Source organism: Arachis ipaensis, chromosome B10, assembly GCF_059453495.1.
Source record: "Arachis ipaensis isolate K30076 ecotype BB chromosome B10, ASM5945349v1, whole genome shotgun sequence".
In the NCBI taxonomy this organism is placed as follows: Eukaryota; Viridiplantae; Streptophyta; class Magnoliopsida; order Fabales; family Fabaceae; genus Arachis; species Arachis ipaensis.
Window position 1 is genome coordinate 16,043,477 of NC_142435.1, and position 12,122 is coordinate 16,055,598.

Below are 12,122 nucleotides of genomic sequence, written 5' to 3' on the forward strand. Positions count from 1 at the left end.
AGTAGAAAGCAAGGGGGAAGACTGGGAACGGGACTACCGATCTGAGAAGAGAGGAAGGATGGCGCCGGCAGGCGTCACTGCCGCAGTGCCACCGTGTTGCACCAGGGAGGATGAGAGAGCGAGGAACGGGCACGAGAGGGAGAGGGTCACGCTGCCACGGTCGTCCAGGAGAAACGCCGGAGAAGGAGAAGCTGCTGCGCTGCCCAGAACTGCGTCCGCTGCCGTCTTCGCAGGGCTTGGGTTGATGCGGTCGCTCCTTGCCGTGAAGCCCGTCGCCATCGCGCCTTCTGCGATCAGCCTCGCCATTCTGCTTTCTGTCAAGTCCGTCCCACTGCTGATGTCGCCGAACCAGGCAGAGGAAGGGGGAGACTGTCGCGCCGTCACCGCGTCGGACCGCCGCGCATGAGGAGCCGGGCTGTCGCTGTCTTTCCCGTCGCAGAAGAGAGAGCTCAGAGGAGAGAGAGAGGTCGCGCGATGTTGAGGGTGGGAGAAGCGGGCCAGTGGCGCGTCCAGGAACGCGACCCACTGCGCGTAGCTATCGTCGCCGTTTCTGCCACTGGCAAGCCTCGGTTAGCACCGCCGAAGCTTTTGCCCATTTCTGTCGCCGGAGAACCTCGCTGCCGTTGCCCGAGAACTCTTTCGGTAAGGATTTTAATTGAGGTTTTTGCCTTTTTGGATTTCGAGAAGGTTTTAATGTTGTGCGGTTTTTATAGTTGACTCACCGAAGCTTTTGGCCGCTACCGGAGCTGTTGCCGGGTTGGTCCGGAATCGCAGCTGCTTTATTTTATTGTTTTGGTGAGTAATTATGTTTCGAAAGTCCGTGTTAGTGTCCCGTACGTGTATTAAAAGCCTTACGATATTAATGTTCTTAATATTTAGTGTATTAAAAGCCTTAGAGCTGTTTGTGCTGCTACGGAAACGTGTGGGGCTGTGCTTCGAAGCTGCCTTTGGTTTTGGGTTGAGGTGGAAAGGACTCTGAGACGTTTGGGTTATGGAATTTGTGTTTTGAGGTAGGGGCGCTTTCCAAAAACTATATTTTTTATATTGGAATTATTACATATGGATACTGATGTGAGTGAATGTGTATTTGGTGATTGTATCGGCCTTATGTATGGCTTGATTTGCCTTGGTTGGTTATGAACGTCTGTTGGTTGAATTGTTGTATGGTTTTGTGAAACGAAATGCTTTTCAAGTTTATTCTTTTAAAGCTTTGAGATCGAGTTTAACCCGTTGAGAATTGATTTGAGTTAATTTTATTGAGAATGTGAAAAATAGAATCCACTCTTGAATTCAGCCTGGCTTGCTTTAAATGATCTGGTTTTTTGATAAATGATTGTTACTGAACCGTTTCTTTAAAGCTTTAGAAATGAGCTTATTCGGCTGATAATGATTTGATTTTGAAACGGTTTTCTTGAAATATGGAATTGAGATGATTGTTGGATTTTGGCTTGCCTTGAACTGATTTTGGATTTTGGGCTGTTGAAAAGGATTGTGGAAGGATTTTGTTGGAACCCGAACCGGGTGGCAAAGTCCAAGTTTTAGGGGAGATGCTGCCAAAATTTCTATAAAATCCGAGTCTTCATTGAAATGTTGTTTGGAAAAATGATGAGTTAAAGACTTCTACTCTTTTATTTGAATTATCAAGAAAAGGATGACTCATGCTTTTGAAATGAATTATTAAAGAGGAAATTGTGATTTAGTCTTGCTTCTTAAGAAAGGCATTGTATCTCTTTTAGAAGAAAGTTATTTAGATGAAACTTATGTTTTAAAGCTGTTTTAATTGTGACAAGGGCAATGCCTTTGAATTTGACTTGAGGGTTCCAATTAGAGGAGTTTCAATGATTTTGAAAGAACCTGAACGTTTATTGACAAGTTTTTTTTAAATGTTTTGAGAAAGGTTTTAAGTACTCTTTGAATTCTGAATTCTTGCAAGACTAAAACAATTTTGAACAGTTGAAACATTCTAGAATTCATCATGGGGGTTGAAGTTGGTTTTTCCTGAGTAAAAGAAACGGATTTGAAAGAAGTGAATGATTATGTGACTCGGTTTGGCTTGGATCCTATTTTATTACTCAAATCAGGAAGCCAAGGTTTTTAATGAATTTAAATGAACTTGGCGAAATGAGTTATGTTATTCTCCCCTAAAGACTTGGGACTCTGTCGAGAAACTTTGTTATAAAATTTCCAATTGTGGGGTGGATGATTTTGAATGTTCCCAAAATGAATCTTTAATTTTTCCAAGGTTTTGGAAGTTTTGGAAAGAGGATGCCGAGAGCGGCTTTGTTTTAAAAAGGGGAACTCACTTTGAGTAAATTTGGCTTATGAGCCTGAGATGATTTGAGAAACGAGATTTCTAAAGCCAAGGCTGAAAAGAGTTGGAACTTGATTTCAAAGTGAAATGATTTGGAAAAAAGTGATTTATGGCTTAAATGCCGATTTTATGAATTGATGATGTTGAATGTGGAAGTGCTGTTTTGTTGTGAGCCGGAATGGCTGTGTATGATTATAAATATTGGTTGGTTCTGGATTGAACTGTGAGCCGGAATGGCTATGTATGATATGAATATTGGCTGGTTCTGGACTGAACCGTGACCCGGATGGCTGAGATGGATGTTGATCCATGGATGAGATTGAATGCACGTATATGCTGAATCATTGATAAATGTGAATGTTGCACTTCCACTATCGGAGATAAGAGTTTCCCTAGGAGAAGGTAGTGGCTAGCCACCACGTGCTCCAGGTTGAGACTCGAAGCTCTTTTGACCCTATGTCGTCAGGGTGGCCGGGCACTGTAAAAGCCCGGATGAGCTCACCCCCATAAATATTCACCAGTGAGGGTGATGGATATGGATCATGATTATGATCAAGTTTATATTGAGTATAACTCGAGTTGGGGAGACACGACAGAGGGACAGTCCAATGGTTAGCTACCAGGACTTGTTGGGTTGGCTCTATAACCGACAGATGATATCATCAGCCACTAGGGACAGGCATGCATCATATGCATCTATGTGACATTGTTTGGGTGTGCATATTGTACTTGGCTTGCCTATGTGATTAACTGCTAATTGTTCTACTTGTTGTAACTGTTTGTTTGTGCTTGAACCTTCCTACTTGTGTTTGCGACTGAGACTCTGTTGGATTGTGGTGATTGGTTGATAGTTGGATTGTTTGGGCCTAGGGCCGTGGTTGAAATGAGATGGACCGATGGTTGGTTTCGGTTTTGTGTTTCTGGTTTGGAATAAAATATGAAAGGCTATTTTGGTTCCGCATAGATAAACCATTTTGAAAGGCTTTTGAGTTTTTGAGAATTGAACGGTTCTTCTTTCAGAAAAGATTTTTAGACTTTACTTTTATTGTAAACTGTTGTTTTTGAAAAGGAGGCATAAGACGTTTATTAATCACTAGTACGGTTTATCTTCACGTATCCTATTACAGTAATTCCCAAAAACCCTCTACTGAGAACCCTTTCGAGGATGATGTTCTCACCCCCCTACATTTTTTCCCCTTTCAGGATATGGGCGCAGAAGTCACGAAGATTTATTTAGTTGTTGTTGAGATGCTCTGATTGTTTTAGTTATGGTTTATTGTACCCTCGCCTTTATCTTGATATATTCTGTAAGAGGGATAGGAACTGTATTGGATAATGCTTGTAATATTATCTATGTATATAAGTGTATATATGTATGTACTCTTTATGAGTTTTTGTAAGATGTATGGTATTTATGGATGTATGTTATCGAACGAAAGTATTTTTGGGAGCGGTATTACAGTTTAAAGTTTTTAAACAGGCTCATATTTTAGTATTAAATAGTATAAGAGTCGTCGTAATGTCCGAGCTATCAGAGTTGCGCAGCCGGAAGCGTGAGCTTTGGTAGTTAGGGTGTTACATTATGGTATCAGAGCAGTCTTTCCTGTAGAGCCTTAGGAATGGACCAACTATGCTTCAGTTGCATGCTCTTGGCGTTTGTCATGTTTTAGGTCTTGTCGAATGACGAGAATTAGAGCTTTATGCACATGACGATCTATTGATTAACGCTGTTAGTCTTGCATTATATAATTCTTGGTATTAGGTTTGGCCGACTTAATACTAGTGCATTATGTATATGATAGCACTAATGGGTTATCATAGATGATATGCGAGTTTTGGGTAAAGTGAATCGCAGGTTTTGGAAACGTTAGAAACTATTTCTTAAGGCTATTCAGTTATGTGTCTTGAATTCCGTTCCAGTCGACCTGTTCCTTCATGTCCTAATTTGAAGTTCTTGTTTGCTAATCCTTTTGAAAAGTAGTTTGATTTTGCAACTCTATTCCTCTATTCATATGCATTCTTATTGATCTTAATTGCATATGTTTGTTTGCAGTCCTTGTTACATCTATCTACCTCTGTTTGAGCTCTTCTCGATTCACGTGTTCTTTGATATAGCTTTGAACTTGTCTTAATGCGCTGTGCCTTTTAACTCCGGGTTCCGAGTCTATTCTTTGAGAAATTGTTAATTCAATTTTTCTCTTATTTGACAGTGATTACAGCCAATTTTAAGATTTTTATAGAAGTTGCTGTTGATTAGATATTTACTTATCTATATATGTAGCTTTGAAGATTTCTTATACAGTTTAACAACTATTTATCTCTAATACCTCGCCTGTACTTCTACTGGTTTACGGAATTGCACTTACTTTAAAAGTAAATTGACTTTCTAGTAATTTTACTATGGTTCCAATGCACATCTTCATTTGATTATGTATTTGGGTATTTTTCAAAATTCCGGAAAGAAAGAATTTTTGCTTTTACTTAGGTTGAGTTTCGTTTGGTAAACTTCACTTAATTCATTTTGATTTGAGTTTGATTTAGCATACTACATGGTTTATGCCATTGTTGTTCTTTTGAAAGTGTTGGACTCATAGCTTTCTTCCTATGAACGGACTAAATTCTCTATTAAATCTTCCATCTCTATGAATGTCATAATTGACTTTGTTTTTAACTAATCTTTCACATTTTGTGAATATTTCCATTGATCTTGGTTTTTCTTCTCTGATGAATCTCATTCTTATATGAGTCAGTTTGATTCGTTTCAAATTAGTGCATCGTTTAATCTTTCATTATCTCTACAAGAGTTTTTAGTCAAAGATTTATTCTTGAGAAATTACTAATAATCGAGTTGTCTTTTCCTATGACTTTCTTTTGGATCAATTGGAGGCTTGTTGGATGTCTCACGACTAGTAGATCTTGTTTAAACTACTTTGATTTAAGATCTTTTCTTGTATGGCATGACTCATTTTCAAGTACATTCTAATCTTCTTGAATATCGTTGTGAGATGGTGATTTCAAGTATACTTTTGGAGTCTTGTTTTGAATTTTATAAAGCAGATTGAACTCTCCTTGAAGAAGTTCCAAATCGAACTTATTTTTCAGTTGCTTGGTTATAATTGAAATCATTGTTCAATTTTTGACGAAATTGTTTTAAAGTTGACATGCACTATTTTAAATGAAGTTTTGAAAAGCTTCCTTGTTTAGTGGAAACCGGTTTGTTTGTAACGCACCACTTATTTCCTTACCAGATTGTAAGCAAATTTTTACCTCGGAATTTCCTTTCTAAAAAGAGTTTAATTTTCTCTTTCGTCTTTGCTATAATTTTTATACACGCTTGTTTGAATATGAACTTTGGGAATTTTTAAACAAGCATTTGAGTTCTCTTCCGAGTTTTTGCTAAAATATTTGATGAAAATATTTTTGATCTTAGCCAAATCTGGGTGCATTTTGTTTTTAAAACTCTGCATAATCTACTTCAACATGAAGTTGAATTAGAGCAAAGCCACGTTATTGCTTTTGTTGCCCTCTTGAGGAATGTTTGCTATTGAGCTTTTCTTCTAAATTGCGAAGTGATTTTTCGCAAGTTTTTTATTCTTTTATGAACAATGTATTCGGAAGTATTTTATTATGCTCTTGAATTCTGTGAGCTTTGTCTTGGGTTTGAGATATTCTTTTCTGTAAACCTCATACTTCTTCGACTCAGCTTGAGTTTGTTTCAAACTGATGCGCTGGTTTTCTTCTTATTGATCCTATTGGATTTCTTTGATTCAAGGGTTATCCTTGAAGTTGTCAATTGAATTGTATCTAGCAAACTTCATTGCTTGAGCATCCATGTTTATCTAGAATTGGATACATTCTCTCAAATCTAGGAGTATTATCCTTGACATTTGACTCTCCTGTCTAAATCTTGTATCCTTCTGAGTAGACTCGAGAATAGTTTGATATCAGGTGCGACCTGTAGACGTAGTAACGCGATGCGTTAGTTCTTTAAGACGTGATACGGGAGTTGAAGCGGTAGGTGTGCAACATTATGAGTTGTGGGTGTTTTGTTCCTTGCGAACGGAGTTGCGGTTGTCAGGCTTATGATCGAATATGAAGGTTGTAAAGTGCTTGATGGAGTTGGAAAGTTGAGGCCTTGAAGTTGATGAGTTTAGTATGCGGATGTTGAGCACGTCGTTCTATATCAATTTTCGAGGGCGAAAATTTTTATAAGGTGGGTAGAATGTAAGACCCAAAACGTTTGAAAAAGGGCTATCATTAGCTAATTTCAAATTCAGTGTTTCTGTAGCTTTAATTTCAGAAATTTATCTATTAAAGAAAATTAAAGCAAGTTTTGATTTATTGAATTTGAAATAAATTGAGATTATTATCCAATTTTACAATTATTGGATTATTTTCCATATTCAAATTATAAAGTTGGTAGTTGTGAAATAATAAGGATTTCAATATGATTTGGATTAAATAATTAATATTTTAAATATTAATACTGCTACTTTGGAAAATAAATGATTTAATTATATTATTCCTAATTATTTGATTTGGACATTTTTTTGAAAATAATTGGTGCAATTGATGAGCAAATAGCATTTTTATAGATATTATTGTTGGGTTTAAATTGGGTTTCAATTACTATATTATTCCCAATTTTATGTGAAATTACTATATCGCCCCTAACCCTAATTTACACACACACACACACCCCACCAACCTATTGACCTAGCCGCCAAAATGAAACCCTGATCCCCTAGCCCTTAGCAGCCACACTCCAACCCTCTTTCCTTGCCTCAGCAGCAACGCATACAAGATTTCCTTTTAGGAAAGAAAGAAAAGTAGAAAGCAAGGGGGGAAGACTGGGAATGGGACTGCCGATCTGAGAAGAGAGGAAGGATGGCACCGGCAGGCGTCACTGCCGCCGTGTTGCACCAGGGAGGATGAGAGAGCGAGGAACGGGCACGAGAGGGAGAGGGTCACGCTGCCACGGTCGTCTAGGAGAAACGCCGGAGAAGGAGAAGCTGTTGCGCTGCCCAGAACTGCGTCCGCTGCCGTCTTCGCGGGGCTTGGGTTGATGCGGTCGCTCCTCGCCATGAAGCTCGTCGCCGTCGCGCCTTCTGCGATCATCTTCGCCATTCTGCTTTCCGTCAAGTCCGTCCCACTGCTGATGTCGCCAAACCAGGAAGAGGAAGGGGGAGACTGTCGTACCGTCACCGCGCCGGACCGCCGCGCATGAGGAGCCGAGCTGTCGCTGTCTTTCCCGTCGCAGAAAAGAGAGCCCAGAGGAGAGAGAGAGGTCGCACGATGTTGAGGGTGGGAGATGCGGGCCAGTGGCGCGTGCAGGAACGCGACCCACTGCGCGTAGCTATCGTCGCCGTTTCTGCCACCGGCAAGCCTCGGTTAGCACCGCCGAAGCTTTTGCCCATTTCTGTCGCTGGAGAACCTCGCTGCCGTCGCCGGAGAACTCTTTCGGTAAGGGTTTTAATTGAGGTTTTTGCCTTTTTGGATTTCGAGAAGGTTTTAATGTTGTGCGGTTTTTATAGTTGACTCACCGGAGCTTTTGGCCGCTACCGGAGCTGTTGCCAGGTTGGTCCGAAATCGCAACTGCTTTATTTTATTGTTTTGGTGAGTAATTATGTTTCGAAAGTCCATGTTAGTGTCCCGTACGTGTATTAAAAGCCTTACGATATTAATGTTCTTAATATTTAGTTACTGAGATTGCTTGTCGTAAATTAGAGTTGTTTGTGCTGCTACGGAAACGTGTGGGGCTGTGCTTCGAAGCTGCCTTTGGTTTTGGGTTGAGGTGGAAAGGACTCTGAGACGTTTGGGTTATGGAATTTGCGTTTTGAGGTAGGGGCGCTTTCCAAAAACTATATTTTTTATATTGGAATTATTACATATGGATACTGATGTGAGTGAATGTGTATTTGGTGATTGTATCGGCCTTATGTATGGCTTGATTTGCCTTGGTTGGTTATGAACGTCTGTTGGTTGAATTGTTGTGTGGTTTTGTGAAACGAAATGCTTTTCAAGTTTATTCTTTTAAAGCTTTGAGATCGAGTTTAACCCGTTGAGAATTGATTTGAGTTAATTTTATTGAGAATGTGAAAAATAGAATCCACTCTTGAATTCAGCCTGGCTTGCTTTAAATGATCTGGTTTTTTGATAAATGATTGTTACTGAACCGTTTCTTTAAAGCTTTAGAAATGAGCTTATTCGGCTGATAATGATTTGATTTTGAAACGGTTTTCTTGAAATATGGAATTGAGATGATTGTTGGATTTTGGCTTGCCTTGAACTGATTTTGGATTTTGGGCTGTTGAAAAGGATTGTGGAAGGATTTTGTTGGAACCCGAACCGGGTGGCAAAGTCCAAGTTTTAGGGGAGATGCTGCCGAAATTTCTATAAAATCCGAGTCTTTATTGAAATGTTGTTTGGAAAAATGATGAGTTAAAGACTTCTACTCTTTTATTTGAATTATCAAGAAAAGGATGACTCATGCTTTTGAAATGAATTATTAAAGAGGAAATTTTGATTTAGTCTTGCTTCTTAAGAAAGGCATTGTATCTCTTTTAGAAGAAAGTTATTTAGATGAAACTTATGTTTTAAAGCTGTTTTAATTGTGACAAGGGCAATGCCTTTGAATTTGACTTGAGGGTTCCAATTAGAGGAGTTTCAATGATTTTGAAAGAACCTGAACGTTTATTGACAAGTTTCATTTTGAAATGTTTTGAGAAAGGTTTTAAGTACTCTTTGAATTCTGAATTCTTGCAAGACTAAAAACAATTTTGAACAGTTGAAACATTCTAGAATTCATCATGGGGGTTGAAGTTGGTTTTGCCTGAGTAAAGGAAACGGATTTGAAAGAAGTGAATGATTATGTGACTCGGTTTGGCTTGGATCCTATTTTATTACTCAAATCAGGAAGCCAAGGTTTTTAATGAATTTAAATGAACTTGGCGAAATGAGTTATGTTATTCTCCCCTAAAGACTTGGGACTATGTCGAGAAACTTTGTTATAAAATTCCCAATTGTGGGGTGGATGATTTTGAATGTTCCCAAAATGAATCTTTAATTTTTCCAAGGTTTTGGAAGTTTTGGAAAGAGGATGCCGAGAGCGGCTTTGTCTTAAAAAGGGGAACTCACTTTGAGTAAATTTGGCTTATGAGCCTGAGATGATTTGAGAAACGAGATTTCTAAAGCCAAGGCTGAAAAGAGTTGGAACTTGATTTCAAAGTGAAATGATTTGGGAAAAAGTGATTTATGGCTTAAATGCTGATTTTATGAATTGATGATGTTGAATGTGGAAGTGCTGTTTTGTTGTGAGCCGGAATGGCTGTGTATGATTATAAATATTGGTTGGTTCTGGATTGAACCGTGAGCCAGAATGGCTGTGTATGATATGAATATTGGCTGGTTCTGGACTGAACCGTGACCCGGATGGCTGAGATGGATGTTGATCCAGGGATGAGATTGAATGCATGTATATGTTGAATCATTGATAAATGTGAATGTTGCACTTCCACTATCGGAGATAAGAGTTTCCCTAGGAGAAAGCAGTGGCTAGCCACCACGTGCTCCAGGTTGAGACTCGAAGCTCTTTTGACCCTATGTCGTCAGGGTGGCCGGGCACTGTAAAAGCCCGGATGAGCTCACCCCCATAAATATTCACCAGTGAGGGTGATGGATATGGATCATGATTATGATCAAGTTTATATTGAGTATAACTCGAGTTGGGGAGACACGACAGAGGGACAGTCCAATGGTTAGCTACCAGGACTTGTTGGGTTGGCTCTATAACCGACAGATGATATCATCAGCCACTAGGGACAGGCATGCATCATATGCATCTATGTGACATTGTTTGGGTGTGCATATTGTACTTGGCTTGCCTATGTGATTAACTGCTAATTGTTCTACTTGTTGTAACTGTTTGTTTGTGCTTGAACCTTCCTACTTGTGTTTGCGACTGAGACTCTGTTGGATTGTGGTGATTGGTTGATGGTTGGATTGTTTGGGCCTAGGGCCGTGGTTGAAATGAGATGGACCGATGGTTGGTTTCGGTTTTGTGTTTCTGGTTTGGAATAAAATATGAAAGGCTATTTTGGTTCCGCATAGATAAACCATTTTGAAAGGCTTTTGAGTTTTTGAGAATTGAACGGTTCTTTTTTCAGAAAAGATTTTTAGACTTTACTTTTATTGTAAACCGTTGTTTTTGAAAAGGAGGCATAAGACGGTTATTAATCACTAGTACAGTTTATCTTCACGTATCCTATTACAGTAATTCCCAAAAACCCTCTACTGAGAACCCTTTCGAGGATGATATTCTCACCCCCCTACATTTTTTCCCCTTTCAGGATATGGGCGCAGAAGTCACGAAGAGTTATTTAGTTGTTGTTGAGATGCTCTGTATTGTTTTAGTTATGGTTTATTGTACCCTCGCCTTTATCTTGATATATTCTGTAAGAGGGATAGGAACTGTATTGGATAATGCTTGTAATATTATCTATGTATATAAGTGTATATATGTATGTACTCTTTATGAGTTTTTGTAAGATGTATGGTATTTATGGATGTACGTTATCGAACGAAAGTATTTTTGGGAGCGGTATTACAGTTTAAAGTTTTTAAACAGGCTCATATTTTAGTATTAAATAGTATAAGAGCCGTCGTAATGTCCGAGCTATCAGAGTTGCGCAGCCGGAAGCGTGAGCTTTGGTAGTTAGGGTGTTACATTGCTACTTGTATATAATTTGACTTTATTTGATTAGGTAACCAGCATTCTGAATGACAAAGAGAACCAATTGATCTAATTGTGAAGCTTAGTTTGCTAAAATTAGTTTTGATTGTGCTAAAAAATTTTGATTATGAGTTCTGATTATGTATTTTATCTGTAATTAATTCATTATGTTAGAAATAAGGAAAGAGATGAGATTGGAGATAAGGTGTTTGATTAAATGTCTTTGTGAGAGTTAAATTGATTATGAGTTTTGATTATGTATGTTATCTATAATTAATTGATTATGAGTTTAATTGATCATTGTCATAGAGGCATACAGGTTCTACTTGTTAAAGTTTGGGCTGCAATCCTCAAGGCATTGCTGCTGACAGGCTTCGATGCTTGGTTCCGCAATACCAAAGATCGGTGGTAAAAGCAAAGGCCTCAGATACAACTGAATGTGCTGCTATGGTTAATACCAATTCCCACAGAGACTTTCTTGGATTGGCTTTGGGAATCTCAAGCCTCTTTGTTGGTTCATTGGAAGCCAAAGGAGCTGGTTTGCCCCCGGAAGATAAGCCAAAACTATGTGATGAAGCTTGTGAGAAGGAGCTTGAAAATGTATGGTGAGAATACATTGTTCCCTTCTCTACCTCCTTTCTTTGTTTTTCTCTGCTAAGACATTACAAATGGTTGTTGTAAATTGCTAATAATGCTTTGATACTTGATGTAATTGCATTGCATCTCCTGTTTCTACTCATGTTAGTCAGCATCTTTCTCAAATGTCAGTTATTTTTTAAGAGAAATTCTTCAAATAAATCTTGGGAATTCAAAGCATTATTAGTATCTAAGCTATTCTTTCCTGATAATAGAATCTATCATTCTTAAAGGAATAGCAGACATTCTTATATTTTCAAAGAATTTGTGCACCATGCAAAGAATCTGTTAATAACCAATCTATGTAATTGCACTTAAGTTTTAATATTCACATTTTTAAGACCCTTGATCAATGACCACCATGGTATCAATGAATTTTACTTGGAATATCCATAGCTAAATGACTAATGTTGACTTTGAACATTTTATGCAATGAAGGTGCCT